Here is a 16,241-nt window from a genome sequence, read left to right on the forward strand (position 1 = left end):
CATCTCACTATGTAGGCATTTTATCATCTCACATCATCACAAGAAGAATGGTGAGTATAGTGCTGTAAGATGTTTTGAGAGAGAGAGAGGTAGACCACATTCACATAATTTTTATCACAGTATAGTGTTATAATTATTCTATTTCATGGTTTGTTATTGTTTTTAGTCTCTTATTATACTTTTTTTGTTGTAAACTAAACTTTATCATATTTTTTATCATTTGTTTTTGTAAACTAAACTTTATCATAGTGATATATGTATGTATGTGCAGGAAAAACATCAAATATAGGGTCCAATACTGTTGGGGAACTAACTGCAAGCTGACACAGTCCTTCAGTCAAGGGAGTCTTGCCAAGGGCTAGCTCCCACAATCCCTGCATTTCACTCACCACTTGATTTGGCTCACTCACGAGATCAGTCTGGGTCATGCTGACACAGTTCTTGAGCTCCTCTGTAAATATGCTTGAGAAAACTCTCTTGTTTTGAAGCAAGGTGGTCATGTGGGACTTGTGGTCCTCCGACCTCAAGCTCCTTGATAAACATTCTTGTTATTGAATTATAAAATAAAGTCCCTTAGGCATGTTTTGGCTTCACTGGGTCATCTGCCCACAGAGACCTCCTGATCCCAGCTTTCAGTCTCTTGTTTTTCTTAATTCCCTACCATTCACTCTCAGTCTTTCCTGGGACTTCTTGCACTGGTTTGTGACACAATACTATCTGCAATTTCAGGCATCCACTGGGAATCTTGTAATGTATCCCCTACAGATAAGTGGGGGGTTACCCTATTCCCAAACTCTGTTACCAGTTTTTGCTCTGGGCTGAGGAAACTCTTACAATTAATCTTTTTCTTGTCTTTAAAGAAGACTTACAGGAACACAATGTAAGATTTTGTGTAATGATACTAAGCTGTATTTTGTAGAATTTAGTTTCTTTTTGCAAGTTACCTTTCTAGAAATATCCATTAAATTATGTACTGCAAGAGGGAAGTGAATATTTCTTGGGAAAATAAAATAAGTCTTGCCTATGATGTGTAGTTAGTTGAAAGTAAATGGTTAATAGCCCAGTTAATACAGCCAGTTAAGTCAGCTTATATGTCATCACTTAAATGAAATTCAAACATAAAATGATATCTGAGAATTTCTGTTTGGTTCAGTTTTGACAGGTATTTAAAAATCAAAGGGAATAAAACATATGTAAAAGTCAGGCTGCATACATGACCAAATTTTAGTAGATTAGATATAAGGTTCTATTTATATTTTAAAAATGTGGTTGCTTCCAGTTCCACTGTTAAGGTTTATATTCTGTTAAGAAATCTTGTTAATTAGTAATTAAACATCATGCTGTAATATTTCTAATGTCACTAGTAAATCAACAAAAAATACAATTGATTATAAACAGAGATTTTTTTTCTTTTAGGTATTGTGGGAGAATAAAATTCCATTCGTAAAGTATTTTTCAAGAGTTAATTTATAGTAATCATCTCCAAAATTTAATTTGTAGAAATGCCATAATTTAAAAACCAGCCCATAGCACAGTTTCAATAAACAAAAAGATGGAACATACTTTCAATTCCTTGGGCTCCTCCTTAATGGTATTCCAGCTTTTATTTTTCTCTGTAATGAAATGATTAGAAATAAACTGAAATGATCAGAAATAAATCTGAAGGCCAAGGTTATAAAGATCCCTTTAGATTGTATATAAAAATCAATTTTTAAATTATTCACAGATTAAAATTGTCATTTCCTGAAGGGTGTAACTCTGGGAACTTATATATGAAAAATAGTTGAACTGTTGAATAAAATAGTCAGCCATCCTTCTCTCATTTGTTATCTTTAGTCCTGTTATCCTCAGTTGTGGTATAAACTGAGGCTTACTGCAGTGTTCTGTTTCATGTGCCATGAAGGAAGAATGACTGTTCTAATACTGACATCCTGAAATGGTTACAGCATTTAATTTTAAAAAGCATTAAAAGTGGGGAAAAACTGGCTAAACCCAGCAGCTTTATGATAAGATTTGCTGGAGGGGAGGGGGCAGGGCGATGGGTTAATTGGGTGATGGGCATTAAAGAAGGCAATTGCTGTGATGAGCACTTCATGTTTTAAGTGATGAATCGCTAAGTTTTATTCCTGAAACCAATACTACAGTATTAGGTAGCTAACTTGAATTTAAATAAAAACTTTGAAAAAAAAATGTTATGTAATCAATAACTTTCTGTAGTTCTTAAAAACAATGGTCAAAATTGGTTGAAGTCTATCCTTAATGAAAAAAATGGCTGCTGCTAGCTTGGATATAATCTCTCTAACAGCAGTACCTAGTTGATGGCAAACACAGTAGAGGATTCTGGGTTAGTGGAGCTAAAAAGAAGTATTCTTTTATTCTTTATAGTATTTTAAGATTGAATTACATATTGACCTTAGTAACAAGAAATGAAATGGTATCCTGGTCTTTCCTCATAGAACTGGCTACGAATAAAAGTTGAATCAGATTACACAGTAGGGAAAGAAAGGAAAGAGAGAAAAAGAAAGAGATACGTCTTACTTCATTATGAATTTAACTGTGAACATTGATTATGTATTATTGACTAAAATAAATTTAGGATGGAAATTTCTAAAATGAGAATAGATTTGTGAAGTTACAGATGCTATGAATTTTTATGTTAAAATCTCTTTACATTGTTGTTCAAGAATGTCATCCGATTTCCCAATACCCTAATAACACATTAAAACATGTTGTTAAGGATTTTGATAACCTGGCAAAATTGTTTAATATAAAAATTTTAAATAATTATTATAAATGAAAAATTTATAATAAAAATTTATAATAAAAATTTAATTTTGTTTTGATGAATTCAAAAATTTTGAAGTGATGGTTTTTGATTATGAAATTAATTTCCTCACCACTCATGAGCTTCCCAGCTACTTGTAAATTTGGTTTCTGTCTCCCATCTAAAACAGTTTTCTTGGAGTGCTCCCAGTGAGCTTCCTAATCATTTATTTAGTCCTTTTCAGTTTATTGTTTTTTTTTTAAGGCTACTACAATAGATTACCACAAATTGGGTGGTTTAGAAAAGAAATTTGTTTCCTCATAGTTCCATAGATCAGAAGTTGGATGTGAAGGTGTTGGCAGGGCCTCACTATTTCCAGAGATACTAGAGAATATCTTTCTATGATCTTCCTAGCTTCTGATGGTTGTTGTCATTCTTGTAGTTCCTTGCTTTGCAGTGGCATCACTCCAATCTCTGCCTCCATTGTCAGGTGGCCTTCCTCTTCATTTGGTCTCTCCATATTTCTGTGTATAAATCTCCCTCTTTCTTTTACAAGAACACCAATCACTGATTATGGACCCTAATCTAGTGTGACCTAATCTTACCTCGATTATATCTGCAAAGGTACTATTTCCAAATAAAGTCACATTCAAAGTTATGGGAGGTAGGACTTGAACATACTATTTTGGGGGACATAATTCAACCAATAACACTTAATCTTATTAAAATTCCTGATAACCTCTTTGATGCCTTTGACATTTTGATTTTTTTTTCTTTGACACTCCTTCGTCTTGTCTTTCATGATACTCAATTTTTCTTGTTCTTAGTCTTCTCTAACTTTGTTCAGTTATGTTTTCTTGATTGTTTCATTTTCTGGTTGTTGTTTCCATATGGCATTCCTTTATTGTTGTTTTTAGGTCTTTCTTTTCCATAGTCTCAATCTCCATGCATTAATAAGGACATACTGGTAACTACATGTACTTATGTTAGCTGGATGATGACCATGAACAGAAAAATAATGATAGTCCTACTTGGGAACTTATGGTAAAACAGAGGGACAGAGGTAAACATACCAATATGTGTAACACTGAGTAGAAAAGGAACATAAGTCATGCAGTCATGCAATAGGGAATCCTTCAAAATAGAGAACATAAGGGTGGAAGCAAGATGGCAGAGGAGCAGTAAACTGAAATATCATTAGGTCCCAGGAATTTAACTAGATCATTATCAAACCATTCAGAACACCTACAAACTCAACAGGAGATAGAAGAGAAGAAGAGCAGCAACTCTAAGAACAGAAAATCAACCACTTTCTGGAAGGTAGGACATGTGGAGAAGTGAATCTGAAGAGAAAGGAATATAGATTGTGGCCAGCTCCCAGCAAGTGATGGAGCAGGGGAGTGCAAAATCAGAAATTTTAGAAGTCTGCTCCACTGAGGGACATCACTCCAGAGGTTAAGTGGCAGTGGAGCCCTCATGGGAGCAGGTGGTCTCAGGACCCACAGGGTCACAGAAAGACCTGGGCTGTCTGAGTGTGGCGGAGCTCCCAGGTACTGGAGTGGGGAAATTGGCTAAAGTGACAGAGCTGAGAAGTGAGATCTCAGCTCTGGGTTACCTTAAACTGTGATCCAAGGCATAGTAGGGCCTCTGCTCTTTGAGCAGGGACCCTTCAAGAAGCAGATCAAGAGAAATCCCCTATTTCCTCCTCTTGGAGGAGTGGCACAGTAACATGCTGCAGGAATCTGTTGGGTTTGGAGACTCCAATCAGGGCCCATGAGCCAGAGATAGAAACGCTCAGATACAGGCTGGTTTGCATGGAGCATTGCCAGAAACCAGGGAGATGGGAGGGATTGACTGCTTTTCTTTGAGGTCTTGACTGCTTTTCTCTGAGGGCGCACTGAGGAGTGGGACCCTGAGCTCTAAGCTCCACCTGGCCGGAGATTGGGAGGCCGCCATTTTCATTCCATCCTCCAGACCCCTACAGAAAGCTTTCAGGGCACAGACACCGGAGAAGATTACTTAGCCTGGGCCCCTGGCAAGGGTGGTGCAATTCTGCCTCAGGTAAAGCCATTTGATACTCACTGCAACAGACCCCTCGCCAAGAAGATCAGCAAGAACATCCAGTCAAGACCAAGTTCTCCAATCAGTGAAAACAGCAAAACTCCAGAGCTAGGGGATAGTAACACATAGTATTCATGGCTTCCCCTCACCCCCATGATTAGTCTTGCAAAGTCAAATTTTTTTTAATTTTATTTTTTTCTTATTCTATTTTTTAACTTTTTTCTCTTTTAATATTTTAAAACTATTTTAACAAGTCATTAAAAAAACATTTTCCAATGTTAATTGTTATAGTCATTTTATCCCTTCATTGTATATAACCTTGTTTTTTTGTTACATGTAAGTTTTTTATTTTCTTTAAAATTTTGGGATACAATTTCTTCTAATAGATAAAAATATACCCTAAATCTAGCACATGGATTTGTTTTAATTTCCAGCCTGATCACATTCTCTCCTCTTTCCAACTTATCTTATCAATTATTTTTTTAGAATCTTTTTAAAATTTTCATCTTTACAATCGTATTCCATCCCTTCATCATGTTACCCTTATTTTTGTATATATATAAGCATTTCTCACTTTAAAGTTATGGGAGGTAGGTTTCTAGGAGACCATAATACACCCAAAATCAATCCCCCCCCTTTTCTCTCCCCCTGGTTTCATGTCTCTTCTGATTTGGTAAATGTATATTTTTCTGGACTCTTTGCACATTTTAGTATTTTATTCTTTTGTTTATATATTCCAAACTGGATAAAATGACAAAAATGGTGAAAAAAATGGGACCTAATCAACATGGACATTGGTAATATGTCGACCTAGAGTTCAGAAAAATGATTATCAATGTGCTAGCTCGGATTGAAAAAGGCATGGAAGATATGAGAGCATCCCCTTCTGGAGAAATAAAATCCCTTTCTGGAGAAAAAAAGAACTAAAATCTAACCAAGTTGAAATTAAAAAAGCTATTAATGAGGTGCAATAAAAAATGAAGGCTCTTACTTCTAGAATAAATGAAGCAGAAGAGAGAATAATTTACATAAAAGACCAAAGGACAGAGAATAAAGAAGTTGAGCAAAAGAGAGACAAACAACTACTGGACCATGAGGGGAGAATTAGAGAGATAAGTGATACCATAAGATGAAACAATATTAGGATAATTGGGATTCCAGAAGAAGAAAGAGAGAGGGGGCAGAATGTATACTGGAGCAAATTATAGTAGAGAATTTCCTTAATATGGCAAAGGGAACAAGCATCAAAATCCAGAAGGCACAGAGAACCCCCCCTCAATATCAATAAAAATAGGTCATCTAATAGTAACTTACAAGCATTAGTGACAAAGAGAAAATCCTGAAAGAAGCTTGGGACATGAAGTCTGTAACATACAATGGTAAAAACACTAGATTGTCAGCAGACTGATTGGCAGCAGACTAGATTGGCAGGGGAATTCTGGAATGCCAGAAAGGACTGGCATGATATATTCAGAGCACTGAATGAGAAAAATATGCAGCCAAGCATACTATATCCAGCTAGGCTGTTAGTGAAAATAGGAGAGGTTAAAAGCCTCCAGGACAAAAAAAAAAAAAAAAAAAAAAAAAAAACCCAAAAAACAAAAACAAACTAAAAGAATTTGTAAACACCAAATGACCCCTCAGGAAATATTGAAAAGGGTTCTCTAAACAAAGAAAGAATCTAAAAGTAGTAGACTAGAAAAGAACAGAGACAATATACAGTAACAGTCACCTTATAGGCATATCTTTCAATAGTTAACCTGAATGTAAATGGGCTAAGTGCCCCAATCAAAAGACACAGGGAATCAGAATGGATAAAAAAGCAAGACCCATTGATATGCTGTCTACAAGAAACTCATGTTAGACCAAAAGACACCTCCAGATTTAAAGTGAGGGGGTGGAAAACAATTTATCATGCCAATGGACATGAAAAGAAAGCTGGGGTGTCAATCCTTATATCAGAGAAGTTAGATTTTAAGTAAAAAATTATAATGCAGGGGTGCCTGGGTGGCTCAGTGGGTTAAAGCCTCTGCTTTCGGCTCAGGTCATGATCCCAGGCTCCTGGGATCGAGCCCCACATCGGGCTTTCTGCTCAGCAGGGAACCTGCTTCCCCTCCTCTCACTCTGCCTGCCTCTCTGCCTAATTGTGATCTCTGTCTGTCAAATAAATAAATAAACTGTTAAAAATTTTTAAAAATTATAATACATAAGGAAGGACACTATAACATACTTAAAGGGTCTGTCCAACAAGAAGATCTAACAATTTTAAATATCTATGCCCCTAACATGGGAACAGCCAACTATATAAACCAATTAATAACAAAATCAAAGAAGCACATCGACAATATTACAATAATAGTAGGGGACTTTAACACCCCCCCCCCCCCCGAAATGGACAGATCATCCAAGCAAAAGTTCAGCAAAGAAATAAAGGCTTTAAATGACACACTGGACCAGATGGACATCACAGATATATTCAGAACATTCCATCCAGAAGCAACAGAATACACATTCTTCTCTAGTTCACATGGAACATTCTCCAGAACCAATCACATCCTGGGTCCAAATGAGGTCTCAACCTATACCAAAAGACTGGGAACATTCCCTGCATGTTTTCAGATGACAATGCTTTGAAACCATTTCTCAATCACAAGAGGAATTTTGGAAAGAACCCAAATACATCAAGGTTAAAGAACATCCTACTAAAGAATGAATGGGCCAACCAGGAAATTAAAGAAGAATTGAAAAAAAGTCATGGAAACAAATGAAAATAAAAACACAACTGTTCAAAGTCTGTGGGACACAGCAAAGGCAGTCCTGAGAGGAAAATATATAGCAATACAAGCCTTTCTCAAGAAAAAAGAAGGGTCTCAAGTACACAACCTAACCCTACACCTAAAGGAGCTGGAGAAAGAACAGCAAAGAAAGACTGGAGAACAGAAGTCATAAATATCAGAGCACAAGTCAATGAAATACAAACCAAAAGAACAATAGAACAAATCAATGAAACTAGGAGCTTGTTCTTTGACAGAATTAATAAGATTGATAAACCCCTGGCCAGACTTATCAAAAAGAAGAGAGAAAGAACCCAAATAAATAAAATCATGAATGAAAGAGGAGAGATCACTGCCAACACCAAGGAAATACAAACAATTATAAGAACATATTATGAGAAACTATATGCCAGAAAATTTGACAACCTGGAAGAAATACTCATTCCTAGAGATGTATAAACTACCATAACTGGATCAGGAAGGAATAGAAAACCTGAACAGACCCATAACCAGTAAGGAGATTGAAGCAGTCATCAAAAATCTCCCAAAAACAAGAGCTTAGGGCCATATGGCTTCCAGGGGAATTCTACCAAACATTTAAAGAAGAATTAATACCTATTTCCCTGAACTGTTCTAAAAAATAGAAATGGAAGGCAAACTTCCACATTCATTTTATGAGGCCAGCATTACCTTGATCCCCAAACCAAATAAAGACCCCATTAAAAAGGAGACCAATAGCCTTGATGAACACAGATGCGAAAATTCTCACCAAAATACTAGCCAACAGGATCCAACAGTACATTAAAAGGATTATTCATCATGACCAACTGGGATTTATTCCAAGGCTGCAAGCTTGGTTCATCATCTACGAATCAATCAGTGCCATATAACACATTAATAAAAGAAAGAACAAGAACCCTATGATACTTTCAATAGATGCTGAAGAAGCATTTGACAAAGTACAGCAATGTTTCTTGATCAAAACTCTTCAAAGTGTAGGGATAGAGGGTACATAACTCAATAGCATCAATGCTATCTATGAAAAACCCACAGTGAGTATCATTCTCAATGGAGAAAAACAGAGTTTCCCCCCTAAGGTCAGGAACATAGCAAGGATGTCCCCTATCACCACTGCCATTCAACATAGTACTAGAAGTCCTACTTCTGCAATCAGACAACAAAAAGAAATAAAAGGAATTCGAATTGGCAAAGAAGAAGTCAAACACTCACTGTTTGTAGGTGATATGATACTTTATGTGGAAAACCCAAAAGACTCCACTCCAAATCTGCTGGAACTCAGACAGGAATACAGTAAAGTGTCAGGATATAAAATCAATGCACAGAAATCAGTTGCATTTCTTCACACCAACAACAAGACAGAAGAAAGAGAAATTAAGGAGTCCATCCCATTTACAATTGCACCCCAAACCATGAGATTCCTAGGAATAAATCTAACCAAAGAGGCAAAGAATATGTACTCAGAAAACTAGAGAATACTCATGAAAGAAATTAAGGAAGATACAAATAAATGGAAAAACACTCTATGCCCATAGATTGTAAGAACAAATATTGTGAAAATGTCTATACTACCTAGAGCAATCTACACATTTAATGCAATTCCTATTAAAATACCAACAACTTTTTTCAAAGAAATGAAACAAATAATCCTATAATTTATAAGGAACCAGAAAAGTCCCCGAATAGCCAAAGGAATGTTGAAAAAGAAAACCAGAATTGGTGGTATCAAAATTCCAGACTTCAAGCTCTATTACAAAGCTGTCATCATCAAGACAGTATGGTACTGGCACAAGAACAGACACATAGATAAATGGAACAGAGTAGGGAGCCCAGAAATGCACCCGCAACTCTATGGTCAACTAATCTTAGATAAAGCAAGAAAGAATTTCCAGTGGAAAAAAAAAACAAACTCTTCAACAAATGGTGTCGGGAAAATTGGACAGCTGCATGCAGAAGAATGAAACTGGACCACTTCCTTACAGCACATACAACAGTAGACTCAAAATGGATGAAAGACCTCAATGTGAGAAAGGAATCCATCAAAATCCTTGAAGAGAATTCAGGGAGCAACCTCTTTGACCTCAGGCACAGGAACTCCTTCCTGGACATATCACAAAAGCCAAGGGAAGCAAGAGCAAAAATGAATTATTGGGACTTCATCAGGATCAAGAGCTTTGAATGGCAAAGGAAACAGTCAACAAAACCAAAAGACAACTGACATGGGGGAAGATATTTGCAAATGACATATCAGATGAAGAATTAGTATCCAAAATCTATAAAGAACATTTCATACTCAACACCCAAAGAACAAATAATCCAATCAAGAAATGGGTAAAAGTCATGAACAGATATTTCTGCAAAGAAGACTTCCAGATGGCCAACAGAGACATGAAAAGGTGCTCCACATCACTTGGCATCAGGGAAATACAAATCAAAACCACAATGAGATACCACCTCACACCAGTCAGAATGGCTTAAATTAACAAGTTAGGAAGTGACAGATGTTGGCAAGGATGCAGAGAAAAGGGAGCCCTCCTACACTGCTGGTGAAAATGCAAGCTTGTGCAGCCACTCTGGAAAACAGCATGCAGGTTTCTCAAAAAGTTGAAAATAGACCTACCCTAGTACCCAGCATTCACACTACTGGGTATTTACCCGAAAGATTCAAATGTAGTGATGTGAAGGGGCATGTGCGCCTGAATGTTTACAGCAGCAATGTCCACAATAGCCAAATTATGGAAAGAACCTAGATGTCCATCAACAGATGAATGGATAAAAAAGAGGTGGTATATATATACAATGGAATACTATGCAGCCATCAAAAGAAATGAAATCTTGCCATTTGCAACGACCTGGATGGAACTAGAGGGTATTATGCTGAACGAAATAAGTCAAACAGAGAAAGAGAATTATCATATGAACTCTCTGATATGAGGAATCTGAGAGGCAGGGCGAGGGGTTTGGTGGTAGGGAAGGAAAAATTTAAACAAGATGGGATTGGGGGGAGACAAAGCATAAGAGACTCTTAATCTCACAATACAAACTGAGGGCTGCTGGGGGGTGGAGGGTTTGGGAGAGGGTGGTTGAGTAATGGACATTGGGGAGGATATGTGCCATGGTGAGTACTGTGAAATTATGTAAGCCTGATGATTCACAGACCTGTACCCCTGGGACAAATAATACATTATATGTTAATAAAAATGATTAAATAAATAAAAAAATAGAGAACATACTCTAACTGAATTTTGGAAAAAAACTGAGTAAGTGTTACAAAGGCTAACTTTCTTAAATTTCTATTCCACTTCTCTTTTCTTGATGGAAAGGTTTTAATTATGAAGTACATTTTTAAAATCGATATAAGAATATCCATATTGCCATTTCTCCTTGTGCTAACATTCAATAGACTTTCTTTAGAATAATTTTCAATTTAAAGACATGTCGCAAATATGTGCAGAGAATTCCTGGATACTTCAATTCAGTTTCCCCTGTGGTTAACATTTTAGATTACTAAGGCACATTTGTCAAGACTAATGAAACAATAGTGATATATTGTAATTAACTAAGCTCCATGCTTTACTCATATTTTCTTAGTTTTTACTAACATCACTTTTCTTTACCAAAATCCCATCCAGAGTATCACATCATACTACTTTAGTCATTATGTCTTCTTTGTCTCCTTGACAATTTGTTCAGAAATTTTGAAGTGTCCCTCAGTTGCAGTTTGAAGTTTTTTTCTTCATTTTATTTAGGTTATGCATTCTTGGAGGAAGATCACAGAATGGAAGTGTCATTCTTATTACATCATTTCAAAGTTACATATTATCAACATGACATCATTGTGATGTTAACCTGAATTACCTAGATGAAATGGTGTTTGTTGGGAATTAAGAATTAAGCTCCACCAACTTTTGGGGAGTACTTCCATAAATTATTTAGAATTCTTCAGCATGGAAACTCATTTCTTTACTCCCATTTATTCACTCAAGTCATTTATGAGCATCTGTATGGATTTCTAGATGTTTGGTTTATACTTCAAATGATAACCTTCTATTTGAACTTAAAAACAAGAAACCAGTTCAAGAAGCAAAGCTTTTACCTGGGATCAAAGAATTGCAATTTAGGGTACCGATTTAGGTAGAAACTCAAATAGTGTACTGATTACAGAAGGTGGACTTAGGAATTTTACGGGAAAAAAGGAAGATTAGGTAAGTTGTTTTTGAAAAGAGTTCATTGGTGCTGAGAAGCAGGGCTATATTTGTACTTCCTTGATTGGTCAGGCAAAGGGATCATTAGGCAAATGCTCAGTTTTATCAGTTTTCTCAAACAGGGTATTTGCTTTTCTGCTGACTTCCTGGAATGCTGGTATTTTAGTCCAATTCAAAGATTCAGAAATTTTACATGGAAGGCATTTCCTCTGAAATGGCTGCTCTGGCTCCATTTCAAAATGGCTCTACTTATGTTCATGAATGCTATATTATTTATTTTGTTCTCAAATCCAGCTTTGGCCATTTTGAACTCTTTAAGGTGACTTCTGTGTACTTTTATCATATCCCTATAATTTTGATTTTTTTTTTTTAGCATTTCCTTATTTTCTAACCGTACAAGATGACTCAGGATCATCTTGTACATTTCCTGCTCCAGACCTAGAACCAACAATTTCTCTGGGAGTCCTGGGTCCTTTTATTAGAGGACAATATTAGAAACCATGATCCAGATGCTGACGTGCTTATTGTTACTGGAGTTCTTGCTTCAAGGCTCTCTCAGCCACCAGAACTAAGAAATATATGCATATACACTAGCCTCTATATAAACATATGTCCATATTTCTTTGTATTTTCATGTTCAGACCAATGGCTCTGACTTTAACCCAATACTTGAGAGTTCATTCTATTCTCTCTCCTTGCTTATCTGTAAGCTCCCTTTCTAACACTAAGGAGCTTGGCCCCTACCATTTGACATTGATTTCCTTTTGTTTAATTCCGGTATACATATATAGTATTTTCAGATTCATCTATCCACACCCACATGAGAAATAGCTTCACCAACTATAGTACTCTTTATGTACAGTTCCTTTGGCTTTAGTCTTACATTCCCAATAATTTCTTAAGTTATTTAGGTAAGTACCCTTTACCCCTCCCTCTTCAGTTATGTTATATAATGCATTTATAATGTAGCTTATTTGTTTTGGTACATTTTGCATTCCATTCTGAGACCCTTCAACCTCCTAACTGATTTTTAAAATTTTGAATATATGAATTTTTACTTTCTGTGCTGTAAAGTTTTATGAATTTTGTCAAATTCATAATGTCATGTATCCAACACTTGAGTACCTTACAAAAGTTTTCCTGCCCTAGAAATAATCCTCTGTACTTCACCTATCAAATTGTGAATTTCCAACACATTAATTTTTATTACCTGCATTCTGTATTCTCCAGTAAATTTCTTTTCTTTTAAATTTCTTTTCTGTGTTTCAGAATTAATTGTTAACGCATCACGCCCAGTGCTCCATGCAATATGTGCTCTCCATTATACCCACCACCAGGCTCACCCAACCTCCCACCCCTCTCCCCTCCAAAACTCTCCTCAGTTTGTTTCTCAGAGTCCACAGTCTCTCATGGTTCATCTCCCCCTCCAATTTCCCCCAACCCCCTTCTCCTCTCCATCTCCCCATGTCTTCGGTGTTATTCTTCATGCTCCACAAATAAGAGAAACCATATGATAATTGACTCTCTCTGTTTGACTTATTTCACTCAGCATAATTCTTGCACTACCCTCCATGTTGATACAAATGTTGGGTATTCGTCCTTTCAGATGGAGGCATAATACTCCATAGAATATATGGACCATATCTTCCATATCTATTAATCCTTTGAAGGGCCTCTTGGTTCTTTCCACAGTTTGACAACTGTGACCATTGCTTCTGTGAACATTGGGGTACAGATGGCTCTTCTTTTCACTACATCTGTATCTTTGGGGTAAATACCCAGTAGTGCAATTGCAGGGTCATAGGGAAGTTCTATTTTGAATTTCTTGAGGAATCTCCACACTGTTTTCCAAAGTGAATGTGCCAACTTGCATTCCCACCAACAGTGGACGAGGGTTCCCCTTTCTCCACATCCTCTCCAACACATGTTGTTTCCTGTCTTTTTAATTTTGGCCATTATAACTGGTGTCAGATGGTATCTCAATGTGGTTTTTATTTGAATCTCCCTGATGGCTAGTGATGATGGACATTTTTTTTTTTTAAAGATTTTATTTATTTATTTGACAGAGAGAAATCACAAGTAGATGGAGAGGCAGGCAGAGAGAGAGAGGGAAGCAGGCTCTCCGCTGAGCAGAGAGCCCGATGCGGGACTCGATCCCAGGACTCTGAGATCATGACCCGAGCCGAAGGCAGCGGCTTAACCCACTGAGCCACCCAGGCGCCCAATGATGGACATTTTTTAATGTGTCTGTTAGCCATTTGTATGTCTTCATTGGAGAAGTGTCTGTTCATGTTTTCTGCCCATTTTTTTTTAAAGATTTTATTTATTTATTTGATAGAGAGAAATCACAAGTAGATGGAGAGGCAGGCAGAGAGAGAGAGAGAGATGGAAGCAGGCTCCCTGCTGAGCAGAGACCCGATGCGGGACTCGATCCTAGGACCCTGAGATCATGACCTGAGCCGAAGGCAGCGGCTTAACCCACTGAGCCACCCAGGCGCCCTTTTCTGCCCATTTTTGACATGATTATCTGTTTTGTGTGTGTTGAGTTTGAGGAATTCTTTATAGATCTTGGATATCGGCCCTTTGCACTGTCATTTGCAAATATCTTCTCCCATTCCATGAGTTGCCTCTTTGTTGTGTTGACTGTTTGCTTTGCAGAAGCTTTGATCTTGATGAAGTAAAAAAAAAAAAAAAAACAACTTCATTTTTGCTTTTGTTTCCGTTGTCTTTGGAGACATATCTTGAAATAATTCGCTGGGCTGATGTCAGAGAGGTTACTGCCTATGTTCTCTAGGATTCTGATGGATTCCTGTCTCACATTCAGGTCTTTTATCCATTTCGAGTTTATCTTTGTGTATGGTGTAAGAGAATGGTCAAATTTCATTCCTCTACTCATAGCTGTCCAATTTTCCCAGCACCATTTATTGAAGAGACTGTCTTTTTCCCACTGTATATTTTTTCCTGCTTTGTTGAAGATTATTTGACCATAAAGTTGAGGGTCCATGTCTGGGCTCTCTACTCTGTTCCACTGGTCTATGTGTGCCCGTTTTTGTGCCACTACCATGCTGTATTGTGATCACAGCTTTGTAGTAAAGCTTGAAATCAGGCACCATGATGCTGCCAGTTTTGTTTTTCCTTTTCAACATTTTCTTAGCAATTTGGGGTCCTTCTGATTCCATACAAATTTTAGGATTGTTTGCTCTGGGTCTTTGAAAAATGTTGGTGGAATTTTGATCAGAATGGCATTGAAAGTATAGATTGCTTTAGGTAGTATAGACATTTTAACAATTTTTATTCTTCTGATCCATGAGCATGGAATGGTCTTCAATCTTTTTGTGTCTTCTTCAATTTCTTTCATGAATGTTCTGTAGTTCCTTGAGTACAGATCCTTTATCTCTTTGGTTAGGTTTATTCCTGGGTATCTTATGGTTTTTAGTGCTATAGTAAATGGAATCGATTCTCTAATTTCCCTTTTTGTATTTTCATTGTTATTGTATAAGAAAGCAACTGATTTCTGTACACTGATTTTGTATCCTGCTACATTAATGAGTTGTATGGGTTCTAGTAGTTTGGGGGTGGAGTTTTTTGGGTTTTCCATATAAAGTATCATGTCATCTGTGAAGGCAGAGAGTTTGTCTTCTTCATTGCCAATTTGAATACATTTTATTTCTCTTTGTTGTCTGATTACTGTTGCTAAGACTTCTAATACTATGTTGAACAAGAGTAGTGAGAGTGGGCATCCTTGTCATGTTCCTGATCTCAAAAGGAAGGCTGTCAGCTTTTTCCCATTGAGGATGATATTCGCTGTGGGTTTTTCATAGATAGATTTTATGAAGTTGAGGAATGTTCCCTCTAACCCTATACTTTGAAGAGTTTTTAGTCAGGAATGGATGCTGTAGCTCGTCAAATGCTTTTTCTGCATTAATTGAGAGGACCATGTGGTTCTTCTCTCTTCTCTTATTGATTTGTTCCATCACATGTTAATGTTGAACCACCCTTGCAACTCAGGGATCAATCCCACCTGATCATGGTGGATAATCTTTTTAATGTATTGTTGGATGCTATTAGCTAGGATCTTGTTGAGAATCTTAGCTTCCATATTCATCATGGATATTGGTCTGAAATTCTCCTTTTTTGGGGGGTCTTTGCCTGGTTTGGGGATCAGGGTAATGCTGACTTCATAAAAAGAGTCTGGAAGTTTTCCTTCTGCTTCAATTTTTTCTGAAACAGCTTCAGGAGAATAGGTATTATTCCTCCTTGAAAGTCTGGTAGAATTCCCCAGGGAGTCCGTCAGGTCCTGGGCTCTTGTTTTTTGGGAGGTTTTTGATCACTGCTTCAATCTCGTTTCTAGATATTGGTCTATACAGGTTGTCAATTTCTTCCTGATTCAGTTTTGGAAGTTTATAGGTTTCCAGGGAT

This window comes from Mustela erminea, chromosome 17, assembly GCF_009829155.1.
Source record: "Mustela erminea isolate mMusErm1 chromosome 17, mMusErm1.Pri, whole genome shotgun sequence".
Lineage (NCBI taxonomy): Eukaryota > Metazoa > Chordata > Mammalia > Carnivora > Mustelidae > Mustela > Mustela erminea.